Source organism: Anomalospiza imberbis, chromosome 12, assembly GCF_031753505.1.
Source record: "Anomalospiza imberbis isolate Cuckoo-Finch-1a 21T00152 chromosome 12, ASM3175350v1, whole genome shotgun sequence".
NCBI classification, from domain to species: domain Eukaryota; kingdom Metazoa; phylum Chordata; class Aves; order Passeriformes; family Viduidae; genus Anomalospiza; species Anomalospiza imberbis.
The window spans coordinates 8,207,428-8,227,617 of record NC_089692.1 but is presented as its reverse complement, the minus strand read 5'-3'; the positions used below and the strand labels follow the sequence as shown (position 1 = coordinate 8,227,617).

Sequence of the window (20,190 nt, the reverse complement as noted above, 5' to 3'; positions counted from 1 at the left end):
ACTGAGTCAATGTTTTTCACCTTAAAATGCATGCTTGCTTTCTTGCTGTCTTTTTTTCCAGAACACCTACTTAAGACAGACAAGTATTCAGTGGTTGGTATGTAGAAAAAATAAAATTGCCCTTTGTTAAGAGCTACTACTGAGTTATGTGTTTTGTGTGTATTGAAAACTCTGGAGCTTGCTGAGTGTAAATGTTAACTGTGGTCACTGATACTGTGTTCTGATAGATACCAAACCAGAAATTTTCTTTCACTGCTTTTGAATATATAAAGCAAAAGTTACTTTGCTTTATTTGCTACCTTTAAAAGGAAACAAAGAGTAAAATAATTGCTACCACAGAAGCAATTCACAGTGCAAACTAGTGTCACCAACTAAGCTCTTATAGATGCTAAGTATGCCTTGCTTGATGTAGACTAATTTGGACTGTGCAATTTTTAAGGCTGCAATACTTTCCAATATTCCATTAGAAATCATTATTTTAGAGTTATAAAACATGTATGCTCTTTTTTCCTAAGAGGCCAAAATGGCTACAGGTCTTTCAAGTTAAATACTGTACATAATTAGATAGTTTTAAAAATGTATCTTATGTACCCAGAAGTGGTTCCAGTCTCTTGACAACATACAAATAAGACAGATGATTTTTTCAGTGTTTATTTACAGAGCTGCCTAGACTTTCAGTCAATATGTGGTATGGTAGCTTACACAAATATATGCTTTAGTACATTTAAGCTGTAACTCGCAGATGCAAATATGAGTTGAGAAGCCCTCACTGGAGCTGATGCTGCTTTGTATGTTCAATTATAAATATTGAAAACAGTTTTTGAAACACTCAAACATATCTGTCTTAACAGCAGATAAAATATTTTTTTTTATGGTAACAGTATTTTCTTGGGGGATACGGTAGCACAAACACCACCTTTTAAAACTAACAGATTTCTGTACTGGAGTTCTCTTCTGACTTCCTTTTGGAAGGAGGTGATTATGTTTAACAAGGCAATGAGTCTTTCACAGGTTACCATTTCAGGACAGTCTGTCTATGGAGTTTTTGCACGTATGTCAGAGCCCTGCTGAGAGGCCTGTTTTTTCTAGAGGTGCCAAGCACCATATGTGAAGTGTCCAACTGTAATTAAGTTGTCTGATGTTAATAACAGCTTAGGTGGTTTGAAATATAAATCTGTGCTAACAGGCATGGTGGCTTTTGGGCTAAGGCAAGATGCAAGCTCCCAGCAAGGTTGCAAACATAAAGCACCATTTCAGGGCATATTGAATTAGAAAATGTAGAGAAGCTTGAAAAGCCAGCTTGATACAAATCCAAAGCATTTCCTGACTTCTTTCTACTGTCAATTTAAGGAGGAACGTATCTTACCAGGTTACAAGTGGGTGATTCGGTTCTTTAGAAAATTGTGATGTGGTAGCTGCAACCTGGATTCTTCTTTGGCACCCAGCTAACATGATAGCTTAGTAGGTGGGGAGCTTGATGAAGGAGTGATGGTATTTTTCTGAACCAGGAAAATGCTTGTTAAATAAAATCATTATTCTTAGTGCCTTCAGCATACACATCACATCCCTTCATTTGAAATTCTTCGCTGTGATCAGAGCAAGGGCAGCATACACGGATTGGACAGTCAAGATGTCATGAAGTGCCAGAGCCTTTGTTTTGTTCTGTGTTTAAGGGTTACATTAGGACAGCAGTAAAACTGAAAGGGTTTTTCTATAAAGTGAAGTACCTTTGTTTCTTCCAGTCCCTGGAATAGGAACTGATTAGCTGATTTTTTAGGAAGCCATTCTTTAATGTACAAGAACAACAGTGACTATTCTTTGTGGGTCACTGGGGTAAGAGGTATGTCCATTTACTCTTCTGGTTTAAACCCTTTGCACAGCACTTGAGACTGTTGTTATGATTATTTTTTACTGGGCTTTGCTTGCGTTCTTCTGCCACCAGCCATGCCAGTCAGTCAGACCACTTCAGAAACTTCAATTTATTGTTTCAGTCACTCTAGTCCTTCCTCATTCTCAGTGCTTTGGCTTCTGCTGGATGCAGGTACCTCTCTACATCTGCAGAATTCAGAGTCTTTTTTGCTTTGAGGCTTCTGAATTGCCGCCATCACAATTTCATGTAGATTGGAGGATAAGAAAATTGCCAGAGAAACTGAAGTTGGATTTGGTTATGAACTAGCGCAAAAGATGAAAATCTTGGGACAGTCTTTTCTCCTGGCAAAAAGATTTTTTTGAAAAATGGAGGAGGGAAGTTTTTTGCTCTTTGAGGACATGGATATATCCTAGGGGTAGACATGTGGCACAAGGTTTCATTCTGCTTAGCTAGTGCAATGTTTGAGTTTTTGTTCTCCACCGAACCAAGTGGATAAATGGAAGTGAAACCACCACAATTGCTAATATTGTGATTTGAGCTTTGTTCACCCTTTGCAGAATGTTCAAAACCAGCCTTTGTAACAATGCTCTAAGACCAGAAACTTCCCAGGGTATAATGTGAAATACAGCCGTGGAGAAACACAATGTCCCTGCTCTGCTCACGGAAGTGGTGCTGGGTTAATGGAAGCCTTCACTCTGGAATCACCGTGTGTTTGTGAGGAGGCCTGTGGGTCCATGCAGACGGTGGGAGCTGCACAGGTTGTGGGACTTCGGCTGATTGGAGCAGTCTCGGATGCACCGCGTGTGCATGTGTGTGGGCAACGTGCCCGCGAGCCGGGGGAAGGAGAGCAATTCCTCCTCCCTGCAGTGGATTCATCCAGCACAGCGGAGGCCAGAGTGAAGAACTGTTCCCTGGAACCTACCCCGTGCTCCTGCTTCCTTAGCTCCAGGCCACTGCTCCTTGTCCTGCTATCTTCTGAGACTGGAGAATTCCCTTCCTTCATTTATATTATTACCTTGAAGGTATTTATAGACTGTGATTGAGGCCCCCTGAGTCTTCTCTCTTTGAGACACTGTAAGTTTAGCTCCCGAAGTCTCTCCTCACACATCTTTCCCTCTAATTCCTCTATTGCCTCTCTGAATTTCTTCTAATATTTTAAACACTTTTCCTAAACTCCAAGCACCTGAACCAGCTGTAGTGTATTGCTAAGCAGGGCAATGCTATTAATGCCTACTAAATACTCACTTTGCCTGTAACTCATCCAAGACCAATTCTAGTTTGCACCCCTGCTAATAGTATTCTACACTTCCATTTTGTGTACTGCTGCCAAATGGTACTTTTTTTCTTATGCCTTTGTGGGTATCTTAGACAGCAAAGTGCCAGTGATGTTTAGTTCTACTTTTATAGTTACATTTCGTGCTTTATGCTTTAAGCATTTTTTTTTTCTTACTGGTCTCAATTTGCTTTTTGTACAATTTTGTTTCTTTTTAAAATTTTTTTTTAGCTGACCTTAGTCATCAGTGTTTTAGGCCATCTTGTGCCTGCCTAAATGTGGACAATGTGTAGGATCCACTATGTACACAGATACTGCCAAACCACTGCTTTGACCACAGGTTTGATAAGTTGAGGAGGAAATATTGCCATTGCAAGGTCTGCACTAAAGGCTGAAGATAGAGGAATAAATCATTGCTTTCTATAATCTGCTAGGTCCTTTATGACAGAAGCTGATTATTCAATGTAAAGACCTGATTTTCCATGATACTGGTACATCTTGGACTCTTCCTTCCACCAGGATATTAAAAAATATCCTGCTGATATTGATCAGACAGTACTGTGGATCAGCTGCTGCAGGATAAATGATCCTGTAAGCGGAATGATAGTGAACATTGAGCTAGGAGAGCTTTTACTGATATTTGCCAGGTTTCCAAAAGGGAGTGTCCTAAAGGATGCCTCCATGTTAAAGGAACAACATTCTGTCAGGGTGGAGGAAACCATTATTCTTGGCTGCTACAAACAATCTCCAAAGACAATGAGAATGTGGATCGACAGACATTTATGGTACCAGTTTTGTCACCTTACCAGTCTGCTGGTCTGTTGTACTTAGACACTGATCACTTGGTATAGCAGGAATTTCAATTACTGGATTAAAAAAATATGCTTTCACTAAATGCTTTTTTCACCTTAATATTTGTCTGTCAGCATGAGCTCATTATCTCCTGGCAAGGTTCTGTTCCATTGACATTATCTCTTAATTATATTAAAATGAAAGACAGAATTTTTCTGTTCAAGAATAATGTCTAAAACTATAATTTAGATTTAGACAACTGTGTCAATAAAGCAGAGGGAGCATGCTCTTCAGATTCAGTGTAATTGCATTGGGTCAATCTGGTAAATCAATTCTCATAAAAATGGCATGAGTGCTATGATCTCCCCTGTCTGAACCTGCTCCTCTGGTGGCTGCAGCAAGCTGACCAAGCTGGGCACATGGTCCCTGAAGTGGCTCCACTGGAAATTCCCTGGGGCCAGGTATGGTGGATTGGCCTCTTGATTCACAAAGGGGGCACCTTGCATTACCTTCCACTGCCTGCACAAGTCAGAGGAGCACACAGATTTTTTTTAAAGGTTAACCAGTTTCCAGCAGTTCCTACAATTACAAACTAAGTATTTGAGATGGTTACTTCAAGCAATTTAAATATCAAATAGGAACAAAATAGAACAAAATTTGGAATTAAGTTCACCTGTGCCAAACAGTGATATTAATTACTTGGTCAAAGTACAGACCTCTCCTGTAGTTTTAACTACAGGGCAGTTGTGATGAAATTGATTTTTAATTTATTCTTGTGTTTTAAATCCTGTCATTACTGACAGTGTCTGAATGCAGCCACCCTATTAGTTGCTGTTTAGTGCAAACAGAAAGGAGTTTGCATTCATTTCTCAAAAGAAACAAATGCTACAAGGGTGTACTTGAATTGAGGGTGGGAGGAAATGTGTTATTTAAGAACTGGTCATGGTCTCATAATTAAGAATGAATTGAGTTTTATGTGTAAATTAAGGTTGACCGACCTCTCTTTTAGTTGTGGATAATATTGTGTTTTCATAATTCCAGAACATGCCCTTTAAACTAGAGACTTAATTCTGATTACAGGTTTAAAATTAGTTAAGTGCACATTTTTCAAAACATTTAGTTCCCCAAGTCAAATGATTTTTTCTCCTCACAGTTCTTGATCTTAGCTCTAAGGACAGAATCCTGTAGTCTGTTTTGTGTAAAATAATAATATTTGTAAGCTGTGCAGGGAACAAAGGGCATAACTTTGGATTGGCCCCAGTAAGTGAAGATTTCATCTTCTGCACAGTTTTAATTAATAGAATTCTTTTCTTAGATAATTTTATGTAAAAATATTTTTCTCCATACTCTGTGCTGTTTGCCATCTTCTTCTGGTCAGGTCTGAAAAATGAGTGAGGATGAAAAAGTTTTGGGTGGTGGCTTTTTTTTGTGTTTTTTTTGTTTTTAACAGAAACCATTTTACAAAACAGCCACCAACTCTGTTTCAACACTAGTGGATCCAAAATGTTAACGCACACTACTGGACTTAGTTAATATTCTCTGTAAGTCAAACTACTTAATTTCCATGCTGGTAAAGCTGTTTATTTGTAAGTTTAAGGCTAATTCTGCAGTTTGGGTGTTTATAGCACTAGGGGTTCTTACAGTTATTTCCAGCACATTCTTCTGCATTTGTGTTTTGATTCTGCTCACAATTTTCTTGTGAAATTTTATCCTTGTAAAAATGAATCAAAAATCTAGAGCAATGGCCTACAACTCATACCCCAGTCAAACTTTGAGAAGCCTGAATTCTCTAGTTTTTACTTTCCTCAGACATAGGAAACCTGTCTCTAAAGCCTTGGAGTCTGAGATATTAATGGATTTAGAAAAGGGGGAATTTCTCTGAGGAAGTTATTGAAGGACTGGCTCATTTCAAAATGGTCACTACACAAAAAAAATAGTTGTGGTTTATAATGGAATATACTCTTCACAGTTTATCCCTGCTCCAAGTGAGACTCAGCTGAGACCCAGAAGTTACTGCTCATCCTGGGTATTTCTTTGGAGTTAGGAGCTGGGGTAAAAGGAGGCATGGTGGAGGTTCAGGCTGGTTCCCAATGGGAAGGGGTTTTAAAATAATAGCCTGTTTTGCCATACTACACTTGTGAAAACTGAACTTATGATAGTCTATCCTTAAGAACACATACAAGGCAGCAAATTTTTGTCAGATATGATAATAAAGGTAAATGTTTATTTGGTTTTTTAAGGAATAATTTCATTTTTCTTTCCTTCTATTTTATCAGCTCATCATTCAAGCTCCTTAACAGTGTCAAAGACTCAGTTAGATTCTCTTAAACTAAATGCTAACAAGTGTCACAACTTTTAGTAAGTAAACATTCTGCAATTTCTTAGGGTAGTCTATGTATGCTTGTGAGAAAAAAAATAAGATTTATGTGTAATTTAGTCAATTGAAGCTATAACCAGTGTCATTTCTGTGATTAAGACGATTCCAAATGTGTTATGGCTAGTTAGATCTTCTCTTCCATTAGATCTTATGTACATGAGAAATGTAGTTAATTTTTTTTCTCTTTTCCCTTCTTTCCACTCCAGCTTAGATATTGAAAAGATTAAGTACCCATTTTTTTCCACTCTGTGCTTGAGCTAACTCACTGGTGTTGGATACTCTTATTGTTGAATACCTCCGCTCTTTTCCTGTCCAGCTGGCCTGTAACATTGCTGGCAACACTCTTCCAACTCCTGCCAGCCAGATTTCACAGAGGTGAGAAGAAAAAGATGCTACTTCCAAAGGCAGCTGGGGCCAGCAGGTCCTGGTGCTGGTGACTGGCAACTGAACTGTGATGATTCTACCTAATGGTAATATAGTTATGTCAAATTTAGTATTAGCAGTCCTATATTGAACCATCTAGTTGTGGTTGGTTGGGGAGAGGGTGTTGGATAGTTACAGGATTCAGAAGAAACACACTGGCTGTTACTGTGTTGTGCCCTGGAGCCATGTCCCAGCAACCAGACAGAGAGTATTAACTGAGCATTGCCACTGTACCAGGGCGGCTTGCTCCAACTCAGGCAGTAGCTTAACCATTAAATTAAGCTTAATTAAATTGAGGGCAATTGTAAAACTGTTTACTGTAGAAAAGCATTTTGAACAGGGGAATGATTTAATCAGCTACATTTCTGTTTGTGTTGTCTCATAAAGGTTCCCAGTGTGTGTTCTCCACACTGAAAACTTGAGGAGCTATAAAAGCCTTCAGTGTACATACTAGATTATAAAACTTTTTTCAAAACAAATTTGTATTGCAAATGCTTTTTATACTTTGAATCCTTTCTGGAAATAAATTGTTTACTCTTTATACAGACAGATAATGTATTATCTCCTTATCTACAGCTGAATCACCATAAACCATAAGCATTTGGATAGAAGAATTTCACTACCATGGGGTACATAAGAGATTTTCTTTCCTGCCTGTGGTTTGGTGTTTAGAAAATAACGTGTGGCTGCTGGCCATGATTAAAGTGACATTTTCTGCATTTTTAGAGTCCTGTTTTTAGGGAGGTCTTAAAAATTGCACAAATGAGAAGTTTTCAGATGTTAAGGGTGATTTATATTTAATCTCTGTATGTTCAGAGTGGACCACAAATGGCAGGCTTTGGAGACTTGTTACGAATACGACTGGGACCAAAGGCACAGCACAGGTAATTTTTGTGTCAGAGCCGAGCCCCCATTGTCTAGAGGAGAAAAATTGGCGAAATTTTAGGTGTGGAAGATGTATAGTAGAATATTCCTCTCTTCTGAAAGCAGAAAGTGGAGCTTCTTTCATGTCCAGTCAGTGATACATTTGTTTAAGCAGCCACAGTTTTTCTGGGCTTCCAGTACCTCATTGCTCTCATAAGTGAAGAATTTCTTCTTTATATCTAGCCTAAACCTGCCTATTTTCAGTTTAAAGCCATTCTCCCTTTTCCTGTGATTACATGCTTTTGTAAAAAGTCCCTCTGTGTCTTTCCTGTAGGCCTCATTTAGCACTGGAAGGTGCTGCAAAGTCTCCCTGAAGCCTTCTGCAGGCTGAGCAACCCCAGCTGTCTCAGCCTGTTTCCATGGGAGAGGTGCTCCAGACCTCTGATCATCCCCATGGGTTTCCTCTGGACCTGCTCCAACAGCTCCACGTCCTTCTTCTGCTGGGGGTTCCCAGAGCTGGGTGCAGCACTGCAGGTGGGGTGTCAAATGTGAATCTGTTTGCAGAAATGCATTCAATTAAACCAATATATCTTTTGACAGAGTAGAAGAATTATTCACCTACAACCATCTCTTGGAAGGTGGAATGTCAGAAATAAAACGCTCACACAAAAGTCTAGATTCACTAATCTGGTGCTCCCAGGGACTTCAGGTCATCTAATAGCTTGATGAAACAGAGTAGCTCAAAGAAAAGGGCTTCCTCTGGGATGGAGATATCTATAGCAATGGACTTTTCACAGAGCTATTGGAAGATCAAAAAACTAACAATTGTGGGATACGATGTACTGAGAGCAGCTTTATGGGAGAGACTTGTGGCTTTTAATGATGATAGGATATGCTAGATATCAGACTGGAGAGATTAAATAATATATTTGTTATTAAATGAGAACTTAACCCACACTGCTAGAGGGAGGCAGTATTTTTATGATCTTACATGATATAGCTTCCTCTTAACACTTCACAAGAAGACCTGGGAGTGAATCTGTGAAGTTTTGGTTGAGGTGACCTTTAAGTACAAGAGGGGATGACAGATGGGAAAACACACTATAAACAAGCTTCAGTATGAAGATTTTTCTCCATTTTTGTCTCCGGTTTAAAGTAAAACATTCTGTAAAGGCCACATAAGGGAAAAAACCAAAATACAGCTTTTCATGTAATTGACATTTTGCTGGCAGGAATACAAATCAAAGCCTTGGCACCTTCATTTTCTCTTTTAATTTGTAATTGTAGTCTGCTTGAATGCAGACTCTGCTTGAGTGCCCAATGTGTTGGGCATTTCAGATGCAACTTCTGGAATGAAACAGCCCTTTCCTTTCAGGCAGTCCCTGATGTGAAGGGCAGGGTGCTCCCTCCAGCCCAGGAAAGCTGTGGCTCAGTAGCTTCTGTCCAGCCTGGTTTGCCACCAGCGCTGGGCTGGGTGGAGGAAAGTGAGCCCAAGATCCTCCCCAGGTTCATGATTTTGCTGCTGTTCAGGGAGAATGGAAGGATGGAAGCAAGCAGGGTAGGACTGAGATGGCTGTCAGCACAAGCCTCTGTGTCTTGGGAGAAGAGTGGGTTCTGCATCTTGTGGAGATGAGATGAGAAGAGGAAGAGGGGCTAAAGGGATTTGTGCCTTTCTTGAGGAGGAAAGAAGGCAGAAGTGTGGAGGGATTGACTGAGAGTCAGGCAGGAGGAGCAGGCATCTCTCTGGCATTGATGGTGTAAGAGAAAAAGGAAACAACTGAAGGGGTTGGGGATCATGTCCTCACATCCCAGGCACAGGGCAGCTTGGTTCTTGCCTGGACATCTTCTAACTCTCATCACTGGGCTTTGAATTTCTCACAGTCGGTGTCCTTAGCAGCAGGAGAGAAGCAGCTTGGACATATGAGAGTGCTGACAACTCCCCCTGGAGCTTTCCTGCTGCATGGCCTCCTGGGCTCCTGCACCCTTGTGTGGAGTTTTGCTGCTGCCAGTGGTAAATACAAAATATATTATTTTGTTCCTCATCTTTTAGGATGGGAAATTAACTTCTGTCTATGGTGCTGGAAAGCTCTGAGCAGCACATGACACACAATCTTCTCAGTTAATAAAAGGAAACAAGTGGGTTTTAGTCCCCAAAATGATGCACCCACAGATCTGTGAGCCTCTAACAATGTAGTTAAAGCTGAATGGACACCAGAAAAAAATGACTTTCAGGAACTGTAAATAATATGATGGTTAGAACTAATCTTTAGTCTTGCCACAATTCTTATATGGGACTTCAGCATTTGAACAGCTACAACACCATGTCCAGATTAGGGTGTCAGTATCTGACCTACTCCCCGACATCTGTCCCTCAACATTGTCCCCCACTTTATTTTCTTAGAAGAAGAAATAGGAGCAGCTGAAATGTTGCTTCTGTAGTTAATGTACCTGGCTACAAAAATGACACTAGCCTATTATAATTTAGGAAAATGAGAAGGCTATTTCTGACCCAGCAACATAAGAAATTGAAGTCTATTTGTCACCTGCAAACACAGAGCTCAGACAGCAACAGTGCAAACTTCTTCATATTGGTCGCTAGTGTGATACTAATGTTGTTTGGGAGGAAGAGAATTCATTTTGTGGACCCTGCTTTAGAGAAAAGATTGCCTATCCTGCTTAATTGTGTGCCTGCTTAGGAGGACGTTGCGTGGCTGGGAACAGGGCTGAAGTTGCTACACCTGTGATCCCAGGGTAGAGGTTTAGCTTGCTTTCGGGATGAAGAAACAGCACTCAAAGTTCTTGCAGAAAATGAGGATACAACAACCCCTTTCCCAGGATACATTCGCCTGCAATCAAAGATTTAGAGTTGCAGTCTTCAAGTGTGATGTTAGTGTGTACAACTAAACCAGTATGGACACTTCACATGCTACATTGTAACTGATTTCTAATAAAGCACTAAGATGTTATTTTCTCATTAAGGATGTATTGAGAAGATAATTCATTTATCAATACACTTTTCCATGTACTTACCTTATATTTATTTACCTAGAAATTTACATTATTACATACACTTTCCAAAGTACATTTGTACATTCTTACTTGCACTTTCCAAATTTGAGTTCAGAGAGACACTGTTTCACTGGGAATTCAATACAGCCATTGAAGTTTGTACTTGTGGTTAAGAGCACGTAAAATTGTCATGTATTACATTGTTGTGCGGCGTATTTTGTTGGTAAAATTGTGGATGCATTTTTCTGATTTGCAGATGTAATTCATTTATCTTTCAAAAAATCTGCAATAGAATTGTTTGAAGCTCTGTCCTTCTCTGCATACTGACACTGTGCTCTGGGGCTGCCCCATTCCTGGGCATGTTCAAGGCCCCATTGGACTAGCAGAAAGTACACACAGCAGGAGGCTGGAATGAGATGGTACTGATGAAGGTCCCTTCCAGCCCAAGCCATTCTGGGAGCTATGACTCCAACTGCTGGCCCTGTAACAAACTGTTTTGCTTTACAGTTTTCAGGCCTGTAGGCTGCTGTCATTCAGGAAAATACCAGCATCTGTTGAATCTCTTGGAATCTGTCAGCTCAGGCATTGGTATTTTTAAGAATTTGTACGCGCTCAAGCTTCAATTCAGCTTTGAGTGTTTCAAATTGTTTTAAGCACAGACTGATTCAAGTAATTTCAAACTAGTATGTATTGATTCCATAGGAGTTTTGTGGCGACATAAACAAAGAAAGGGATTGCATCTCTCATCAGCATGGTGGAAAACACAGCCTGCATGTTGTGACAATGATTCGGCTTTCTTGGAACAAAGATCTTCAGAATTTCTTGGAGTTTGGGTAATACAGACAAAGTTTGCAACTTGGCTGTTGTAAGGCAGAGTGTTGTCCAGTTTGGAATGAACTGTAGCTGGCCTCGTGTTCCTCTTTGGACGCATGCAAAAGCATTCACCAACATTTTCGTTGCAACCGCATGAATTGCCAAAGCAGTAATTAGGCTGAGGCTGGATCCCGTTCTCTGACTTACAGCATTGCCTCACAGAGAAGGCAGCAAGGGAATTATTTACCTTTTAATTGTAGTTCTCTGAAGGTGGGAGTCTCTATGGATTGATGCTCAGGGGGTCTCAGCTGTTGTGACCTTGGGTACTGAATGACTAGATTAAATGGTAAAGTTTAGAACTGGTCATAATGAGTTAGTACAAAAAAATGCCTTGAGGGGTCTATATGGCATATCATAGCCCCTAACTCCCAAATCCTTTTCAGACTAATTATAATAATTAGAACTTAAATAGGAATAAAACCCCATCTCTCAGGGGGAGGTAGGAGGATGAGTGTGGCTCTAATAGCGGACACCATGCTTAGAGAACTCAATTATAAGCAAGTAATTTTGTTCTCTCCAAAAGGTAATTGGCCTCTTCCACATCTCTTTTCTCACAGATGATGGGGGAGAATTGCGTGGAGAGGGCGCTTGCTGCCAATAGGAGCCAGGATTGCTGGTTAACGTGCGGAAATGAAACCCAGCAATGGCCTTAATATTCTGCACTAAAAAGGAAATGTCCCGGACACTATAAATGCCCAATAGGATAATATTGGAAAAAACGCAGGAGTAAAGTAGGTGGGTGTATTGAAAGCTGTCTTCAGTGCCCTGGAGTTAGATGACTTTCATCCAGACCCAGAACAGGAGCAATTGTCAAAGCTTGCTGTTGCATCTCAATATCCCATTGCTGAGATCACCCCACAAACAAGTGTTATAATTTGGCTTTCAGTATTCCTCTGAGACTGCCAGTAGTGGCCAGTTAGTTCAAATGTGGCAGCAAACTCCTGACAAGCAGTATACCTTAGGTTTTGCATTTTTAGAATGCATGTTTAAATTTCCCCTTTTTAACAGCTTTTGTTAAGGAGTTTCACTGTATGGTCTTGCCAAGAAAAGAAGCTTCAAGGGAAAGTCTGTACACCCTTCTCTTGCTCCTGTTCTTCCCTTTCATACCAGACCACCCCAAGTAGCTCTCCAACCTGGCAGAGAGTACAACTAAAGGATCTAAGTGAGTTGAGGTTTGCTACTGCAAAATTAAAAACACTCTGCTGGTATTCAGTCAAGCTTAAGAGGGGTTTCTGGCCCTTAAGAATGTTTGTGACCCTTTATAATTCAGAAAATCTGATTTACTGCCAATGTTGATTACAAGCCTCTGCTGTACTGTTTGTGGACAAAGCCAGCTGAACAAACCTGTGATTAAAGTTAGGAAATTGTGCAATGTCCTGCAGAGGGCAGGTTAATGGCCAGGTTGGTATGTTTAATTTGACAGCCTTCTAGTACCTCTGAGATTTGCTTGCAGTTAGCAAAATGCATAAAATTCCAGAAGAGTAACATGTGGCTTTTAGTTTTAAAACATTTTGTAACTGACTGATTTCATCTGACAGTAGTTTCAGAACAGATAGCAATTGTTTACAAAACCAGATGTTTTTATCTCATATTCTATAATTCTTTGCAGTCAGGGGGGAAAATAAATTATCCACTTTCCCAGAGATATGTCTTCATATAATAGCAGACTGTCTTCACAGTCTGTGTGGTCTCTGGTCTGACAGTATTAAAACTCCAGATGTTCAAATCTCTAAATTTTTAGGCATGAGGTAGCAGTCCTTATCTTCCAGCTGCCCCCATATCACAAACTCATTGTTCAGGTGTCTTTCTATTTGCTGTGGCCTATAAGGATACAACTAAAAGTGCAATTACCCCAGGAGCTCCTTGGCTGGAAGGTATAACTGATTGTTCTCAGATTTCCAGTTATGGGTAGAGAACTGCACAATGCTGTGCATCTGCAGTGGACTCTCTGTTGCTACTCTCATCAAATATTGGCAAACTTTTAACTAAAAAACCTCTAAATGCTGTTTTTAACCTCTCTGGCATTTAGCATCTGTAAAGGCTGTGGTTGCCATAGTAGCAAGTTGTTGCCTGAGCAATAGTGTTCTTATTATGTCATCAGAAAATAGCCTGTTCCGAGGAATACCTTGAACTCCATATAGAAGAGTGCTGCCCTCAGTGTGGTTCAGTATGGAAACAATTAGAAATGCATGTTTTTGTATTGTTATGAAATACTTCTTTTCTATGTGCTGGCACATCTTGACATCTGTGGTGGAATTTTTAAAGAAAACAGGAGAATTGCTTTGAACTTGTTGAAGAAGGGTTATTATGTAAAATGTGTATCTGATGGTGAGTGGTTTTTACATTAACGGTAGTGCCTATGTGTCTGTCTGCTATAGACTGGCTATTGTTTAACTGGAGTGTTTTATTCTGTGTCACAAAGTTCATTCCAGTTTCTTAGCTCTGTTCCTGAAAGAGCTACAAGTTTAAAGATTAGTGATGGTATTCTTCTCTATTCTCAGCACTTGACAAAGAGTGGCCTTTTCCTTGACATATATTTCTGTATAGAAATAATTGGCACTTTGTGAATTCTACCTTTTTTCTTGCTTGGATTAATACGTGATAAGTAACAGCTCTGAGATGGTGCACACTGGTGTGGGAGTGGCAGCAAGGGAAGTTGCTGGTTTTTGGTGCTCTGTCCGGCACACTGGGCTTCTGCATGTCTCATCCTAAGAAGTTTTGAGTAGAATGAGCCACATAACCACTCTTACAGCTTTTTCCAGTGCATTGCCATGAATCCAGGAGCCTCTGCATGGCCCACAAATGCAGAGTGACCAAGTACCTCACCTGGACCAGTGCTTGCTGAGACTTTTGCTTTCTGGCAGGCTGTACCAACTCCAGTTGGGATATTGGAGCAGGTGGCTGCTGGCACAGCTATTTCTCATGCCATAAAACACCTGCTCTGTTGTTAGCCTGGTTGGTCAATCTGTTCTTCTGTAGGCCAGAACTCTTGCAGGGTCCAGACCTTTGTGCCTACCTAGGGTGGGAATTCTTAGTCTGAGACTGCTAATCCTGTGTCACACAATCAGGGCCTCATCTGATCCAAGTGTCTGCCCTTATTTCATTTTGTGCCATCAAATGGCCTCGATCATCCTCTGATCCTGTTTGACCTGGTTTTCAGCAAGATTCACAGCACCAGCAGAAGTTGCCCTGCTTACTGTCATGCTCACTGCGTGGTCTTGCTCAAATGTTATTGGGTTTTTTCCTATCTCCTTCAAAACAGAATCTGCTACCTAAGATATTTTGCAATCTTATTTTTATCCCCAGTACATGCTGCAAAGGTTTTGATTTCATCTTAGGAAGAAATTATTTGCTTAACTGTGAGAGTGATGGGGCATTGGCACAGGGTGCCCAGAGAAGCTGTGGCTTTGCCATCCCTAGAAGTGTTCAAGTCCAGGTTGGATGGGACCTGGAGCAACCTGGGATAAGGAAAAGTCTCCCTGCCCATGGCAGGGAAGTTGGAACAAGATGATCTTTTAGGTCCCTTTCAACCCAAGCCATTCTAGGATTCATTTAAAAATACTCTTAAAATTAAGCTTTTTGAAGCCAACAGAAATTGAGCTACATAGTTGGAGAAAAATAGTGTTTGTAAGGGAATGTTTACACACTGTGTACTTGAAGTCAAGTGAAATATTTTGCAGAATCTGTTTTATTTATTCTCAGTCTCACTGCCCCTTATAAAATAGAAAGGAATATATTCTGCAGTTAAAGATTGGTGGTTTGGGGTTTTTTTAAATGGATATTTGTTAAAATTATGTGATGATACTGAAGAGTAAAAATATTGTTCCATCCTCTTCTTTCTTCCAGAAAAAATGCTAATTGGCCTGTTCTGCTTTTTAATAGTGGAATTTATCACCTATTGAGGCAAATAAATTTGTTTAATTCCCATTTACTTTTATTCCCTTGGAAGGATAGTTAATTTATATTTCATTTCATGTAGGACACTCTGGACTTGAGCTGTCTTGTAGCAGAGAGAGCTGGAGAATGGAGCAACAACCGTATTATTGAAGAGCTCCATAGCCACAGAGTGGGAAAAGCATGATCGGATGTGATTTTCAGAACAGATGCCCAAGCAGAGTTGGCAGTTAATTAAAAGCACTATGTACTTAATGATTAACTAATCACAGCGTGATGGCATTCAACAGAGATGCAAGAAACTTCTCTGCTGGATTCAACAGAGAAACTCCTAATGTCTGCCTTCAGGGTACCGTACTTACAGCCGTTTGCTTTTGCATCACCAGCAGAGACAACAGGAGCAGTTAGGCTGGCAAATTTCATTAAGCATTGCTTAGTTAAAACTTTAAAAACAGAAAAGATGAGCTTAGCCAATGCTATATCTGCTGTACATATAACACAGTGTGTCTTTAGCAATGGTATTTCACAGCCATGTTGTCAAGCAAGTGATGGCAAAGCACTGTGAACATTTAATCAAACTTCATGAGGAAGGTGCAGTATTATTTCCATTCTACCATGAATAAATAAGGAAGACAGTGATTACATGACATAAGTGACATATCTGTAAATAACAGTCTGGAATGTTCTAGAGATTCACCAAAAGATTGTTTTTTTTTTTTGTTTGTTTTTTTTTTTTTTTTTTTTTTTTGCAATAGAAATATGGAGTCATGCTTACACTACAACACCTATTCATTTCAAGTGATTTTATTTTCTTTACCTCTTTCTCCAGTATTTTTTTCTTTTTAATTTTACCTTCAAGTATTCAATTCTTGAATTGCACAGGAGCTGTCTTTTTGCCTGAATTTATGTACAACACCTAGTACTATAAGGTCCAGTGGTGTGACAACACAAATAATCGAGATATTGCATTTCTGCCTTTCATAGATTGTGATCACAGAAAATCTAGTTATGCACAAAATGCAATGCAGGAAGCTGAGGCATTTTCAACCCAATTAGAAAGCAAATTTCTGAGAAATCTCTGGGGTGATTGCTTTCTTGTCACAATTCTGCTTCATGGTGTGGATGCAGTCCAGATAATTAGAGCTAGAAAGGAGAATGACAGTGGATTTTAAAAAAAATTACCATTTCAATCCAGTGATGATACTGAAGAGAACATTTTAAAATTATTGTTAGAGATTGCCAAAGATAATTGTTCCTGTGTGATCATGTTTGGCGATATAAACCCACTACTTTTGCCAGTAGTGAAGTGCTGGCTGTAAGAATGCCTGGGTCCTGCTCCTGACTCACACAGGCTGCAAGTGCAGGATACTCAGCCTCTTCTTGCTCCTCAGATTTCTGGGTAGCAGAATCCAACACGGGAAGAGATGCTTGGAGTAATTTCACACATACACTATGCACAAGAGATCCTTGGCTGGAGCAGGGTATGTCATCCAACACCAAGGCAAACTGGGGCTTATTCTCTTGATAAAGCTTGAACATGGTTTTCTTCCTTGCAGTTAGGTCTAATTCAGGAAAAAAACGGTGTTTATTACCTCCAGTGTGCCTTTTGCCATGGCCAGCTGGTGTGCATGTTCTGTGTTTCAGTGCAAAATTAGCTATTCCCAAAGCAAAGCCTTTGGAAATATAAGTAACCAGCGCTTTTTTTTTTTTTTTTCAGGCAATAGGTAGAACAACAAGACTGGCTGGTGACTCTGTGGTGGCAGCAGCCATTCAGCCCACATTCCCATCAGATGGGGTCTGGGTCCCTCCATCACCCTGATAACCCTTTCTGCTGTCTTTTCCCAGTCCTGCAGCTCTGACTGCTCCAGCAGTCAGATGAGCTGTGAGCTGCAGGCTAGGAGGTAAAGCTGTCAAGTAGAGGTCCAGTCCCTTGGGGTCTGGCTAAAGCCCAGATATCCTTCTGTGTCCTCATGGCACTGCTGCAGTTTTCTGGTGCTGCCACAGTCAGGACAAACTTGTTTTTTTCTGTGTGTCACCTTGTGGCTACTGGCGTAGAACTCTGCAGAGTCCCTTGTCCCAGGGATTTGCATGTGCTGACCAGAACACATGGACAGGGCACCCAGGGGTTGTTGGCCACTATCCAGAAGCCCAAAAAGATAAAACACCTGTCAAAATCCCTGATTTTTCAGTTTCAGGTCCCTGGTTTCACTATGGAAGAGCCAATACAAAGTACCTAAGCTAATGATTCCAGGACAGTCATTGCTAAAGTAAAGCTGCTTCCAGACTCCTGTCAGAAAAGGGCAGTCCCCAGGGCTGCAAGGCTATAGGATGGCTATGTGCCTTTGGAGTGGGAATGCTGCTTTACTTCTGTTGCAGTGTATGGTCAGTGCATGTATCTCCAGATTTGGGCACCCCTTTTTTGAAAGGAATAGTACCTCCTTTCCCCATCCAAGTAGTAGTGAAGAAAGACATCAGAGGAGATGGACCTGTCAACAAGCTTGCCAAGAGAAGTTGTCTATCTGTTAAGAAAGCAAAATAATAGTGACTGACCAAGTTAGAGGAAAGAAGGAAATCAAATAATAGTACAAACTGATCTGACAGTACATCTCCTTTGCTGCTCTGAACAGAAAAAACAATAAACAGAAGTATTGCTAAAGTGAATGTTCTCAGTGCTTTCCACGTATAGAAGAATGTAGTGTCCTTGTTTTCAAGGCAGAAAAACAAAGGGAGGAAGTACAACATGAGCAAAGCATGAAGTAGCTCCTCTCCATGGCAACGTGTTTCATGAATAATATCTTTTTGGTGATAAGGCAAGTAGGAAGCTCTTGAGCCCCACAGGAAAAAAAGTCTTGATAGGCTCTCTGTGCCTTCTCTGGGATAAACAAGCACATCATGGATGAGAGATACTTAAAATTATATTTGGGTTCTGTGGTGTTACTTTGGTATCATAATGGACTGGTGCCAACATATCAGAATTTTCCATGGTCTTTCTACTTTAAAAAAAAAAACTGGCTCATAAAACTAATATTACTTTTAAAAAGGCAGCTCATTGAAAAGGCCATTGTTTTAATGGGAAGTTACAGTGTTGAAGTGCCTATTACAGTATCCTGGGTGTAGGGGAGGCTGACCTTTCTCACAGGATGGCAATGTAAAACTGAGACCAGTGGAAAAAGCCATGAAAGTAAAATATATTTTTTTAGATTTCTCTGTTAAGATTCTCCTCCAGTTTTTCAGTCACTTCAGGACAAAAGCCCAGGTAAGAGATGCTAAGAAACAACAAGAGCAGAAAGCATCACTTGTGGTGGCTCTGTGGAAGGAGCCAGCCCCAGTCACACTGATGCCAGGACGATCTTTTGCCTTTCCTTTTATATGCCTTTTGTATAACTTTTATGTATCCCCAGTATTATTAGCATGCATACTTGTAATTCCTTAAGTCTGATAACTTAGCATAGTCCTGGCATTCTGTTAGGCCAGGAGACCAAACATCCTAAAGGCCTCGTAGTAGGAGGTCAGAAAACCCTACACTACCTTGGGAAACCAAGGCTTTCTCTAGAACATGTCCTGAAAACTGGAGATTTGGCCCATCCAGGGGGAATTCCTCAGATGGGAAAATGTCACACCATTCATCCAGGCCTCCCACTGGGGCACCCTTGTTAGATCTGCAATTTGTAAGGTCTATAAATTGTATACCCGCTCTATCGGGGGTGTGCATTGTGGTGCATCCCACCTTGGCCAAACGGTGCACCAGAAAGATCCTTATTAAAATACCAAGGCAAAAATCCCTTATCCCTTAACTGTGGCTGGCTCTGAATTTTTAAAAACCAGGGAGAGGCATCAATATGAGGTCAGCTATGGAGCCCTGATGTGTGCTGGCATGGCAGTGATGGGCCACCAGAAGGAGAGATCTGATGGTGTTTTCTGCCCCTTCCCTTGGTATTCACTTGACCTTGTCCCTTCAGAGACAGAGTGAGTCTGATCTTGCTGATCAGTGTCTGTGTGTGCACCCATGTGAGGGTGAGCTCTCCTCTCTGTCACTTCCACAGCAGCTGGTCCACAGCAGCTGGTCCATGCTCTGACTTGCAGCATTGATGAAAAATCAATGCTTGCCAAATGGAGACATTAAAAAAATCACAACATTAAATCAACAACAATAAATTAAAAATCAACAGCAACAACAAAAATGTTGAAGTTAGTATCTTCAGGCCATGGAAAATTAGCAAACTTGCAAAAATATTTAAGTTTTTTTTTTTTTCAAATTCCAGAGACCCATATGAAAAATTGCTTGCAGTGAGAGCACTGAGCTGAGGTGCAGGTAGCTGATTTTTGTGACCTCTGTAGAAAGGGTACTTTTTATAATTGTTAAAATGAGAAAAATCATTGAGATTTCAGATTTAACCTACAACCCTTACTCACTAAGTTGTTTTTTTTGTTTTTTTTTTTTTTTGATGTTGTGGACTTTTGAATGAGTAATTTTTCATTGTTTGTGTCATTTCTATGTTACACTGAGTTTGTAAAAATGTCAGCTATTCTTTTAACATAGGAAGAATTTCTAAATGAAACTTTTTATCAGTACTAATGCCTGTTTTGTAAAGCAAGTTGATAACAGTATGTTAGGATACTGGAGTCCACATTTCCTATCGAGCACGTATTGTCCTTCTGTGAATATTAGAGGAAGTAATAAATAAATACATTTTTCAAAGCCTGTTCCTGTATTATTTCTACTTAAATGATTATCCACCTTTGGTAAAAATAACCTAAAACTTGCAAAGCAGAATAGTGGGGTAGATCTGTGAGAGATATGTAGACTTTTCCATT

General features: G+C 40.2%; 1 long non-coding RNA gene across 3 annotated transcripts in view; it reads left to right on the top strand.

Moving 5' to 3' along the window:
• The window catches only part of LOC137481146 (uncharacterized), a 91,785-nt gene that overhangs the window by 70,436 nt on the left and 1,159 nt on the right, over nt 1–20,190 (top strand). For 2 of the 3 annotated variants that reach the window (XR_011003352.1, XR_011003349.1), the window contains one exon: nt 17,565–18,626. The exons of the other annotated variant lie outside the window; for it this stretch is intronic. This is a non-coding gene — a long non-coding RNA (uncharacterized lncRNA). Of the gene's footprint in view, nt 1–17,564; nt 18,627–20,190 lie in introns of those variants that run through there. 3 annotated transcript variants of the gene reach the window in all.